The sequence below is a fragment of the Lipotes vexillifer genome, unplaced genomic scaffold, assembly GCF_000442215.2.
Source record: "Lipotes vexillifer unplaced genomic scaffold, Lipotes_vexillifer_v1.1 scaffold23, whole genome shotgun sequence".
In the NCBI taxonomy this organism is placed as follows: Eukaryota; Metazoa; Chordata; class Mammalia; order Artiodactyla; family Lipotidae; genus Lipotes; species Lipotes vexillifer.
In genome coordinates, this window is record NW_006796283.1 from 3,783,141 (window position 1) to 3,796,658 (window position 13,518).

General features: G+C 45.9%; 1 pseudogene; it reads right to left on the reverse strand.

Annotated features, from left to right (window-relative positions):
- The window catches only part of LOC103081007 (40S ribosomal protein S6 pseudogene), a 38,988-nt pseudogene that overhangs the window by 990 nt on the left and 24,480 nt on the right, over window positions 1–13,518 (reverse strand).

A 13,518-nucleotide genomic window follows, 5' to 3' on the forward strand; every position in this document is an offset into this window, starting at 1 on the left:
AAAAAAAAAAAAAATTCAATATATAACGTCTTTCATTGATTCCTGTAACAATTTTTAAGTTCCGTTCTATTTTGTCTGATAATAGTGTAGCCACCCCAGCTCTCTTTTGGATTTACTTCTGCATTTATTTGTTTTATGTATGTCTTCTGTGTGTGTGATTCTTTGTTGTTGTTGTTCCTTATTTCTTCCATTACTCCCTGCTTTTGTATTTAGTTAATTTTTTTAAGTATACCATCTTGATTCCATTTTCTTTTTCCATATGCCTTTTAGTTATTTGTTTGTGGTTACCTTGGGGATTATGGTTAACATCTTCTGACAACCTAAGTTAAACTTACTTAAATAATACCATTTAAAAATACCATTTTTGTATTATATAAATAATACCAGTTAGTTTCAATAATATACAAATACCCTGCTCCTGTATATCTCTGTCCCTCCTTTATTTTACTTTTTAAATTATTTTTTAAAATTAATTAATTTGTTTGTTTTTGGCTGTGTTGGGTCTTTGTTGCTGCGCGCAGGCTTTCTCTAGTTTCAGCGAGCGGGGGCTACTCTTCTTTGCGGTGCCTGGGCTTTTCATTGTCGTGGCTTCTCTTGTTGCAGAACACGGGCTCTAGGTGCGTGGGCTTCAGTAGTTGTGGCATGCAGGCTCAGTAGCTGTGGCGCACGGCGTAGTTGCTCCACGGCATGTGGGATCTTCCTGGGCCAGGGATTGAACCCGTGTCTCCTGCATTGGCAGGCGGATTCTTAACCCCTGCCCAGGGAAGCCCCTCTGTCCCTCCTTTAGATTGTTATTTTCACAGATTACATCTTTATATATTGTGTTCAAAGATTTATAATGATTATTTTGTGCATTTGTCTATTAAATAACGTTAGAAAAAGTGGAGTTATAAACCAAAGTTCAATAATAGTGGCTTTTATGCTTACCTATGTATTTACCTTTACTATTTGCTGTTGACTGAATTGTGTCCCCCAGAATTCATGTGTTGAAGCCCCAACCCGCAATGGGATGGTATTTGGAGGCGGAGCCTTTGGGGGTGATTAGGTATTGAGGGTAGAGCTCTCAGGATGTGATTAGTGCTCTTAATAAGAAGAGACACAAGAGAGATCTCTTCCTCTCGCTCCATCCTGTGAGGACACAAGAAATTGGCCTTCTGCAAGCCTGGAAGAGGACCCTCACCAATCTGCCAGCACTTTGATCTCAGGCTTCCCAGCCTCCAGAACTGAGAGGAGTAAATGTTGTTTAAGCCCCTCAGCCTGTGATAAAATGTTGCGGCATCCAAGTTGACTAAGACACTGGTGTTCCTTATTTTACTTATGGCTTTGAATCACAGTCTAGCATCCTTTCATTTCACCGTTAAGGACTCCTTTAACATTTCTGTAGAGCAGCTCTGGTGGCAGTGAACTATTCCAGTTTTTGTTTATCTGGAAGTGTCTTAATTTCTCTTTTATTCTTATTTTTTGGTTTCTCGATATATTTTTTGTTGACGTATAGTTGACTTACAGTGTTGTGTTAATTTCTGCTGTGCAGCAAAGTGATTCAGTTATACACACACACACACACACACACACACACACACACACATTTTTTAATATTCTTTTGCACTGTGGTTTATCACAGGATAGTGAGTATAGTTCTCTGTGCTATACAGTAGGAACATGTTGCTTATCCATTCTATATATAAAAGCTTACATCTGCTCACCCCAACCTCCCACTCCATCCCACCCCTAAACCCCTCCCCTTTGGCAAACACCAGTCTGTTCTCTGTGTCCGTGATTCTGTTTCTGTTTCATAGATAGATTCATTTGTGTCATATTTTAGATTCCATATATAAGTGATATCATAGGGTATTTGTCTTTCTCTTTCTGACTTATTTCACTTAGTATGATAATCTTTAGTTGCATCCATGTTGCTGCAAATGGCCTTATTTTGTTGTTTTTTTACAGCTGAGTAATATTCCATTGTATAAATGTACCACATCTTCTGTTCATCTGTCAGTGGACATTTTGGTTGTTTCTGTGTCTTGGCTCTTGTAACTAGTGCTGTGGTGAACGTTGGGGTGCATGTATATTTTCAAATTATAGTTTTCTCTGGATATATGGCCAGGAGTGGGATTGCTAGATCATATGGTAATTCTATTTTTACTTTTGTGAGGAACCTTCATACTGTTTTCCACAGTGGCTGCACCAACTTAACATTCCCACCAACAGTGTAGGAGGATTCACTTTCCTCCGTACCGTCTCCAGCATTTGTTGTTTGTAGACTTTTTAATGATGGCCATTCTGACTGGTGTGAGGTGGTACCTCGTAGTTTTGATTTGCATTTCTGTAATCATTAGCAATGTTGAGCATCTTTTCACGTGCCTATTGTCCATCTGTATTTCTTCTTTGGAGAAATGTCTGTTTAGGTCTTCTGCCCATTTTTCAATTGGGCTGTTTTGTTGTTGTTGGGTTGTATGACTTGTTTGTATCTTTTGTAAATGAAACCCTTGGCAGTCACATCATTTGTAAATATTCTTACACATTCTGTAGGTGTTTTTTTGTTTTATTTATGGTTTCCTTTGCTGTACAAAAGCTTGTAAGTTTGATTGGGTCTCATTTGTTTATTTTTGTTTTTATTTCTATTGCCTCGGGAGACTGACTTAAGAAAACATTGGTACGATTTATGTCAGAGAATGTTTTGCCTGTGATCTCTTCTAGGAGCTTTGTGGTGTTAGGTCTTATGTTGAAGCCTTTAAGCCATTTTGAGTTCATTTTTGTGCATGGTGTGAGAGTGTGTTCTAACTTCATTGATTTACACGCAGCTCTCCAACTTTCCCAACACCACTTGCCGAAGAGCCTGTCTTTTTCCCATGGTATATTCTTGTCTCTTTTGTCAAAGGTTAATTGACTGTAGGTGTGTAGGTTTATTTCTGGGCTCTCTATTCTGTTCCCTTGACCCATATATCTGTTTTTGTGCCAATACCATGCTGTTTTGATTACTGTAGCTTTGTAGTATTGTCTGAAGTCTGGGAGGGTTATACCTCCTGCTTTGTTCTTTTCCTTCAGGATTGCTTTGGCAATTCTGGGACTTTTATAGTTGCATGTGAATTTTAGGATTACCTGTTCTAGTTCTGTGAAACATGTCATGGGTAATTTGATAGGGATCACATTAAATCTGTAGATTGCTTTGGGTAGTATGGCCATTTTAAGAATATTAATTCTTCCAGTCCAAGAGCATGGGATATCTTTCCATTTCTTTGAATCATCTTCAGTTTCTTTTATTAATGTTTCATAGTTCTCAGTATATAAGTTTTTCACCTCCTTGGTCAGGTTTATTCCTAAGTATTTTATTTTGGAAGGTGCTATTTTTAAAATAAATTTATTTTATTTATTATTTTTGGCTGCACTGGGTCTTTGTTGCTGCGCGCGGGCTTTCTCTAGTTGCGGCGAGTGGGGGCTACTCTTCATTGTGTTGCAAGTGCTTCTCATTGTGGTGGTTTCTCTTGTTGTGGAGCATGGGCTCTAGGTGCATGGGCTTCAGTAGTTGTGGCACGAGGGCTCAGTAGTTGTGGCTCATGGGCTTAGTTGCTCTGTGGCATGTGGGATCTTCCCAGGCCAGGGATCAAACCTGTGTACCCTGCATTGGCAGGCGGATTCTTGAACACTGCACCACCGGGGAAGTCCCTGGGAGTGAGATTTTAAATGTTGTTTTTGTTTTTTTTTTACATTCCCTTTCTGATATTTTATTGTTGGTGTAAAGAAATGCAACCAATTTCTGTATGTAATCTTCTATCCTGGTACCTTGCTGAATTCATTTATTAGTTCTGGTAGTTTTTGTGTGGAGTCTGAAGGGTTTTCTATATATAGTATCATATCACCTGCATATAATGACAATTTTACCTCTTTCTTTCCAATTTGAATATTTTCTGTTTCTTTTCTTATCTCATAACTGTGGCTAGGATTTCCAATACTATGTTGAATAGAAGAGGTGAGAGTGGGCATCTTTGTCTTGTTCCAGATTTTTGCAGGAAGGTTTTCAGCTTTTCACCATTGAGTATTATATTGGCTGTTGGTGGGACTTCCCTGGCGGTCCAGTGGTTAAGACTCTGCGCTTCCAAGGCAGGGGGCATAGGCTCGATCCCTGGCTGGGGAACTAAGATCCCACATGCTGCCTGGCGCAGCCAAAAAAGAAAGTCATGATATATTGGTTGTGGGTTTGTCGTGAAGAGCTTTTATTATGTTATGTTCCTTTTTTACCCACTTTAGTGAGAGTTTTAATCATGAATGGATGCTGAATTTTGTCAAATGCTTTTTCTGCATCTATTGAGATGATCGTGTGGTTTTTGTCTTTTATTTATGTGGTGTATCACATTGATTTGCACATGCTGAACCATCCTTGTGAACTTGCGATGAATCCCACTTGTTCTAGGTGTATCTTTTTTTATGTGTTGCTGGATTTCGTTTGCTAATATTTTGAGAATTTTTGCATCTATATTCATCAGAGATATTGCCGTGTAATTTTCTTTTTTGGTGGTGTCTTTGTCTGGTTTTGGTATCAGGGTGATGGTGGCTTCATAGTATGTCTTTGGTAGTGTTCCCTTCTCTTCCATTTTTTTTGGAAGAGCTGGAGAAGGATCGGTTCTTTTTTATATGTTTAGTAGAATTCACCTGGGGAGCCATCTGGTCCTGGACTTGTGTTTGTAGAGAGTTTTTAATTTTGATTTTTAATTATTTTGTTTATTTGGTTGCACCAGGTCTAAGTTGTGGCACGTGGGCTCCTTGGTTGCAGCACGTGGGCTCCTTAGTTGTGGCAGGCAGGCTCCTTAGTTGTAGCTCAAGGGCTCCTTAGTTGCAGCTCTTCAGCCCCTTAGTTGCAGTACACGGGCTCTCTAGTTGTGGCATGTGAACTCTTAGTTGCAGCACGCATGTGAGCTCTAGTTCCCAGACCCCCTGCATTGGGAGTGTGGAGTCTTAACCACTGCACCACCAGGGAAGTCCCTGTAGGGAGTTTTTCAAAATTACAGATTCTAGGGAATTCCCTAGCGCTCCGGTGGTTAGGATTCCATGCATCCACTGCAGGGGGCATGGGTTCCGTCCCTGGTTGGGGAACTAAGATCCTGTATGCTGCATGATGAGGCCAAGAAAGAAAGAAAGAAAGGGAAGAAAATTACAGTTTCTGTTCCTCTTTTAGTGATCAGTCTGTTCACATTCTCTGTTTCTTCCTGATGCAATTTTGGTGGGCTGTACGTTTCTAGAAACCCGTCCATTTTTTGTAGGTTGTCGAATTTGTTGGCATATAATTGTTCATGGTATTCCCTTATGGTTTTTTGTGTTTCTGCAGTATCAGTTGTTATGTTTCCTTTTTCATTTCTTATTTTGTTTATTTGGGTTCTCTCTCTTTTCTTTTTGGTGAGCCTGGCCAGAGGTTTGTCAATCTTGTTTTTCCTTACAAAGAACCAGCTCTTGGTTTTATTGATTTTTTTTTCTATTGTTTTTTAAATCTCTATTTTATTCATTTCCTCTCTGATCTTTATTATTTGTTTTCTTCTGCTAAATTTAGGTATGTTTCTTTTTCTTTTTCTAATTCTTTTAAGTTGTAGATTAGGTTATTTGAGTTTTCTTGTTTTTTGAGGAAGGCTTGTATTGCTATGAACTTCCCTCTAGGAACTGCTTTTTCTGCATCCTATAGATTTTGTATGGTTGTGTTTTCATTGTCATTTGTCTCAAGGTATTTTTTAATTTCCTCTTTGATTTCATCATTGACCCGTTGGTTTTTTAGTAACATGTTTTTTAGCCTCCGTGTAGTCATTATTTTCTCATTTCTTTTTCTGCGGTTAATTTCTAGTTTCGTGATGTGGTCAGAAAAAATGATTGCGATAATTTCCATAGTCTTAAATTTATTGAGGCTTGATTTGTACCCTAGTGTGTGGTAATGTTCTATATGCATTTGAAAAAAATGTGTATTCTGGTTATTTTGGATGTAATGTCAGTCAAGTATAACTGCTCTCTTGTATCATTTGGGATCTCTGTTGCCTTATTGATTCTCTGTCTAGAGGCCCTGAGTGGGGTGTTAAAGTCTCCTACTACTACTATTATTGTAGTCCTGTCAGTTCCTCTCTTTATGTCTGTTATTTGTTTTATGTATTTGAGTGCTCCTATATAAGGAGCATATATGTTGATGAGTGTAATATCCTCTCCTTGTGTTCATCCTTTATTAGGATATAGCGTCCTTCTTTATCTTTCTCTATGGCCTTTGTTTTAAAGTCTGCTTTGTTTGATATGAGTATTGTGACCCCTGCTTTCTTGTCATTTCTGTTTGCGTGAAATATCTTTTTCCATCCCCTCACTTTCACTGTGTGTCCTTTGCCCTAAAGTGGGTCTCTTGTAGGCAACACATTGTAGACTCTTGTTTGGTTTTGTTTTTCTCCAATCTGCCACTCTGTGTCTTTTGATTTGTCATGTAGTCCATTGACGTTTAAGGAAATTATTGACAGATATGTATTTATTGCCATTTTAAACCTTGTTTTCCCATTGATTTTATATTTCGTCTTTGTTTCTTTCTTTTTCTTTTTCCTTTTGTGGTTTGATGATTTTCTTTTGTATTATACTTGTGTTCTCTTCTTTTTGGTTTTTCTGAATCTATTGTATGTTTTTGATTTGTGGTTACCTTGTTTTTCAAGTATGGTAACCCCTTCCTATATCTACTTGCCTTAGACTGGTAGTCATGATTCTGACCAGGGTTCTTAGCCTGCTTAATCAATAGAAATTGACGGGAGGCTAGACAAGAAATTCAGCAAGGCTTTATTGGGGCCCTGCACCGGCTGCAGGGGGGAGTGAGAACAAGGAACAGGTTCCCTTTCTCACTCCCTAAGTGGGGGGTGCGAGCTGGTTCCTTATATGGGGTGAGGGCAGGGGTGTGTCCAGGGGTCGGGCTGGAGGGGTGGCTTAGGTAATTTGCCCACTTCTTTGTGGTGTTGAGTGCAGGGGGGCATGCACAGTTCCGGGCTTTTGCTCCCGACAGCCAGTTTTTGCTCCCGGCTCTTCAGAAATGGCAGTTGGGGTTGGGGTTTTTTTGTCTTTTATATCTTTTGGGTCCAGAATTTGCCCCAACTGCACATGCACGCAGTTATTTTTAGTCCCATATAGTTTCTTTGGATTCTGTAGCTTGAGGAGAGGTGTGTCTAGGTGCAAGCGCTGCAGCAAAGGGTCCCAGGTCCCAGGCCTGTCTCATTCCTCCCAAGAGACTCTACACCCTTATTCTTTTTTCTTTTTCTTTTTCTTCTTTTTTTTTTGCGGTACGCGGGCCTCTCACTGCTGTGGCCTCTCCCGCTGCGCAGCACAGGCTCCGGACGCGCAGGCTCAGCGGCCATGGCTCACGGGCCCAGCCACTCCACGGCATGTGGGATCTTCCCGGGCGGCACGTGGATCCTCCCGGACCGGGGCGCGAACCCGCGTCCCCCGCATCGGCAGGCGGACTCCCGACCACTGCGCCGCCAGGGAGGCCCGTACGCCCAGGGCCTGAAGGTCTCTTCTTCTAAACTTCTCCCTGCTGGACAGGGGCCACAGAGCGTAGCCTACCCCGGAGGTGTCCAAGTCCCTCGCCGACTGTCCCAAGGACCTGTAGGGACCTAGGCCACCCTCCGCTGGAATGGGCTGAATTCCTTGAGCCATCGTGAGCCTCACTTGAAACTGTTGGAGCCTAGAAGACACAGACTCAACCAGAAGGTCAAAGAAACAAGGGCTTGAAGGTAGAAGAGCAAGAGTGGCCGTTACGGGGCCGGAAAGGGCAGGACCAGGGTAGCTGGGGGAGGGGCTTCCCTAACTGTTGACCAGACAGCGGTGCTGTTGCCCCTGCCAAGAAGCCATTCTGCTTGGGTGTGTATTTGTGTTAATCTCGGGGTTAAAGTTTAGCATGTTTCTCCATTTATAGAATGGAAGGTCTGGACCTGTTGGTCCCGGGTCTCCTTCCTGGGCCTCAAAGTCCCAGTCACAGTTTTACAACAGTAGGGAAGACAACAGAGCACTAGATGAAATATAGCATAAATCAGCATGACTGAAAAAGGTTCTGAGAAAATGAAAACCTCCTGCTGGAAAGTTTTTTATACCTCGTGGGATCCAAGAGAACAAACTTGAGAACCAGCTTTCAGTTTCCCGCCCACATTAAACAGCGAGGGTTGTTGGTTAACTGTTTGCTGAAGACACGTGGCTTGTTGTCGAATTTTCTCAGCGTCGGTTCCTGCCTGGGAAGAGGTGTTGACATACGTGCCACAGAAGTATTGGGAACGGGGACTGCCCTGGTGGTGCAATGGTTAAAAATCTGCCTGCCAGTGCAGGGGACACGGGTTTGAGGCCTGGTCCAGGAAGATCCCACATGCTGTGGAGCAACTAAGCCCATGCACCACAACTACTGAGCCTGCACTCTAGAGCCCGTGAGCCGCAACTACTGAAGCCCACGCACCACAACTACTGAGCCCATGCGCCTAGAGCCCGTGCTCCACGACAGGAGGAGCCACCGCAATGAGAAGCCTGCGCACCTCAATGAAGAGTAGCCTCTGCTCGACACAACTAGAGGAAGCCCGCGTGCAACAACAAAGACCCAAAGCAGCCAAAATTAATTAATTAATTAATTAAAAATAAACAAAAGTATTGGGAATGGCGCAAACCCCTCCTTGTTCTGCCAATAGATACTCCAGGGCCAATCGGTTGTCAAGTACCACCTTGGCCAAGGAATCTAGAGACTCTTGTAAAGTAGTAAGAGATTTAGCAGTCTCATTGGCTAGGATGGTGAGGGTGCGAGACAGGTTTCAAAGGACATGTTGGTGGGCAGCCACCCCCCACCATGGTAGCCATGTGTATCCGAAGAAATAGGTATCTCCATCTGGGATGTTTCCGGGTAAAAATGTCGAGTTAATTGGGTGCACAGTCTTAATGAACTAGCCCAATGCTTGGGCTCCTTCAAGGAAAGAATCAAGAAAGGGAAGGGGTAATTAAAGCTCCCAGCATACGTTGCGTGAGTGTGGAATAATTGTGTTAGGCAATAAGTAGCTCACAGTTCTTTATCTACCTGGCATACAAAAACGTATCCTGGCGGAGCACAGTAGACCAGCGGGCCCAAGGTTTTAAGTCCCAGCCATCTAATCCTGTCGTGGCAATATGCTCCCGCGTACACCCAACACGGTCCGTCCATGTCCGGTCTGTCCGTGTCCCCTCCCTCCGTCAGGGAGCGGGTTGGGGTTTGAGCGCAAATGGGCAGCTGGAGCTCCGGCTTGGGAGGGGCCGCTGTAACATGTTGGGGTGCTGTAATGCCAGTTCTTTATCCCCACATTTTGATCTCATACTTTCCTTCTCTTGCTAAGGGAAGAGTTAAGCAAGAGATAGAATTTTCTTCAGCAGGGAAAGAACAATCCTGACGGTACATTACCGCCCTGACTCTTGGGTTTTCAGTGGAAAACCATTTTCCCTCAGGAACTTGGCTAAAATCTTTTACAGGATGGACAGAGGGGTCTCTGTGGTCAATGACAGACTTAGCTCGAGGCAAGCAAACCCAGCGTTCAGTCAGCCGAGTGGAAAAAGTGCGAGTCTGAGCAGTGCGAACCAGGGAGTTATCCATCCATCCTGCAGATGAGGGAGAGAAGCAGAGAAGGTGAGAGTAGCTAATAGCTTCATAGTTGCACCAATCAGCGGTTTGATATTGAGAGATAACCAGAGAGCAGGTAGCAAAATAGCATTAATAGTGTGGGGTCCTGAGGTTTTAAGGTGACTCACATTAAGCCACCCAGCATGGGCAAAGGTCTCTGGGGTATGGGTGCCGGACTGTAGTGACACTCGTGGAAAATTCCGAGAGCAAGGAGGACAGTAATTACCCAGATCCGCCAGAGCCTGTTAATTATTTTGTGAGTGGGCTGGAGTCTTGGAGGCAGAAAAGAAAATAGCGCTTATGGGCGCTCGGCCTTGGGTTTGTGAAGTTTCTTTGTCCTTTTTCCCGAACAAGAGCTTCAGGCCTTGAAGAGCTTCACTTGTCCACCTGGCTGTTTCAAGTTGCCCAGGGTCCTCTGTGTCCTGTGAGGATGCAGAGCAGGGCAGGTTCATAGGGACAGCTGGGACGTGTGCCTTTGGGTTCCTGGGACGTACTGGTGGAGACAGGTTTAGGCCTGGACACGTGTACCCAGCTTGTGAGTCCCTGGAGTTTAGGTGCGCTGGGGTGCTCAGCAGACTTGGCAAGGGCCCCTCCATTTCGGGAGCAGGTGGTCGCCAGGGGACTCGTCCTTCCAGGTCTTTAAGCGCACCCAGTCCCCAGGTTTACAGTGGAGTGACTGGGGTTGTTACCTGGGGGAGGCCTGGACTCTTGCCATGTTCCTGTATAGCCCTCTGGATTTGGCGTAGGTTCGTAATGTATTCACGAAGGGCTTGGGTTTCCAGGTCAGTCAGCATGTCCGGAGTGAGAAATGGCCTTCTGTATGTCATTTCGAAGGGACTCAACCTAGTAGTTGTTTCAGGGGCTGCCCTGACGCTTAAGAGATCTATTGGCAGCAGGCGATATCACTACTCACGTTTCCTGACAGTTTGCTCAAGGTTTTCTTTAGAATGTGACTGGCCTGGTCTGTTTTTCCTGAGGACTGAGGTCTCCAGGACGAACGGAAGTGGTATTTAATTCCTAAAGCCTGCAGAAACTGTTGAGTGACCTTTGCTACAAGTGAAGGTCCATTGTCGCTCTGGAGATGGCGGGGCATCCTGAACCTTTGAATAATTTCTTTTAAAAGCACCTTAGCCACTTCAGTTGCCTTTTCTGTCCTAGTGGGAAAGCCCTCTATCCATCCAGTGAAAGTATTTATAAAGGCTGGTAAGTATTAGAAGCCCTGGAAAGAGGGCATGTGAGTGAAATCTACTTGCCAGTCCTCTCCTGGGTAAGTCCCACGTCACTGGACTGGGCTTCCAAGAAGGGGAGGCTTGAGGTTTTGCCCCCTGGATTTGGGGCGTCACAAAGGGCACAGGCTTGAGTAACTCTTTTAATTGTCTCTGGGAGCCCTTTTCCTGTAAAAAGCCGGAAAACGATTGTAGACATTGCATCCCTCCCCAGATGGAGAGAATCATGTAGGCCTTTAATAATTTTCCATTGGTCAGAGAGACGTATGAGCAATTTCGGATCTATGTGCCACCAGCCATCCGTTCCCTTAGTTCCCCCTCTGTTTCGTGCCCAGTTCTCTTTGGAAGTCGAGTACCTGGGTGTAACGTTAGAAGAGGTAGGTATGGGATTAATGCCATTTCTGGGATGGGCGTCAGGGCCGCTTTCTTTGCCTCCCGGTCTGCCCTGTCGTTCCCTCAGGTAATTTGAGAATTTTCCTTTTGGCCTCCATGGCAGGGGATGACTGCTACTAGTTTTGGTTTCTGAGCCACTTCTATGACATGTGAAATCTCAGCCCCATGTTTCACAGGGGAATTTACTGCATTCAAAAGTCCTCTTTCTGGGCTTCCCTGGTGGCGCAGTGGTTGAGAGTCCGCCTGCCGATGCAGGGGATGCGGGGTCGTGCCCCGGTCTGGGAAGATCCCACATGCCGCGGAGCGGCTGGGCCCGTGAGCCATGGCCGCTGGGCCTGCGCGTCCGGAGCCTGTGCTCCGCAACGGGAGAGGCCGCAACAGTGAGAGGCCCACATACCGCAAAAAAAAAAAAAAAGTCCTCTTTCTGGGCTTCCCGGGTGGCGCAGTGGTTGAGAGTCCGCCTGCCGATGCAGGGGATGCGGGGTCGTGCCCCGGTCTGGGAAGATCCCACATGCCGCGGAGCGGCTGGGCCCGTGAGCCATGGCCGCTGGGCCTGCGCGTCCGGAGCCTGTGCTCCGCAACGGGAGAGGCCGCAACAGTGAGAGGCCCACATACCGCAAAAAAAAAAAAAAAGTCCTCTTTCTGGGCTTCCCGGGTGGCGCAGTGGTTGAGAGTCCGCCTGCCGATGCAGGGGATGCGGGGTCGTGCCCCGGTCTGGGAAGATCCCACATGCCGCGGAGCGGCTGGGCCCGTGAGCCATGGCCGCTGGGCCTGCGCGTCCGGAGCCTGTGCTCCGCAACGGGAGAGGCCGCAACAGTGAGAGGCCCACATACCGCAAAAAAAAAAAAAAAGTCCTCTTTCTGGGCTTCCCGGGTGGCGCAGTGGTTGAGAGTCCGCCTGCCGATGCAGGGGATGCGGGGTCGTGCCCCGGTCTGGGAAGATCCCACATGCCGCGGAGCGGCTGGGCCCGTGAGCCATGGCCGCTGGGCCTGCGCGTCCGGAGCCTGTGCTCCGCAACGGGAGAGGCCGCAACAGTGAGAGGCCCACATACCGCAAAAAAAAAAAAAAAGTCCTCTTTCTGGGCTTCCCGGGTGGCGCAGTGGTTGAGAGTCCGCCTGCCGATGCAGGGGATGCGGGGTCGTGCCCCGGTCTGGGAAGATCCCACATGCCGCGGAGCGGCTGGGCCCGTGAGCCATGGCCGCTGGGCCTGCGCGTCCGGAGCCTGTGCTCCGCAACGGGAGAGGCCGCAACAGTGAGAGGCCCACATACCGCAAAAAAAAAAAAAAAGAAAAAAAAAAAAAAAGAAAAAAAAAAAAAAAAAAAAAGTCCTCTTTCTTCCCAGATAGCCATGTGGGCGTGTAAAATAAGGAAGGCATATTTCAAGTCTGTATGTATTTATAATTTTTCCTTCCCCCAAGGTTAAGGCTCAGGTTAGGGCTCTTAGTTGAGTTCTCTGGGCTGAAGCGTTAGGTGGCAAAGGTTTGGCTTCTGTGGCACCGTGAGTGCTCACAATAGCGTACCGCCCTCCTGTCTCCCATCTTTAATGAAACTACTGCTGTCGGTAAACCATTCTTCCTCAGGGTTTTCTGTAGCCTGGTCTGTTAGGTCAGGCCTACAGGCACGAACCTGGTCAAGGGTTTCACGGCAGGAATGTGTTAGTTCTGGGCCTTTAGCAGGCATCCGTGTAGCCGGGTTGAGGGCGCAGCAGGTTTTGAGGGTTTCCTCTGGGGAGTCAAGGAGTAAAGCCTGGTACTCAGTAAGGCGGCCTCCAGTTAGCCAGTGGTGGCCTTTGATCTCCGGAACCCCTTGCACCTGATAAGGGGCCTGGACTTCCAGTGGCTGTGCCCAGAGGTGAGCCTGCCCACTTCTTCCGCTAGTAAAGCAGCAGCCACCCGCCCCCAGAGGCGGCCAGGCCAGCCTCGGGCCACGGAGCCTAGCTGTTGGCAAAAATAGCCTATAGGGGAAGGAACTTCTCTTAGCTTTGTGCAAGGACCCCCAGAGTTGTCCCCTGCTTTTCAGCTACGTACAAGATAAATGATTTTACTTTCAACTGGGGAGACCAGAGCAGGATCTCTGGTGAGGGCCTGTCTGATATTATTAAAAGCCCTCTCTTGTTCCCCTGTCCAAAGTAATGGTTCTGTATCTGGGCCTTTAGTGGCTTCATACAGGGGCTTAACTATTAGCCTGAATCCTGGAATCCAAATTCTGCAAAATCCGGCCATGACTAAGAAAGTATGAAGACTTTTTTTTTTTTTTTTTTTTTTTTTTTTTTTTTTTGGG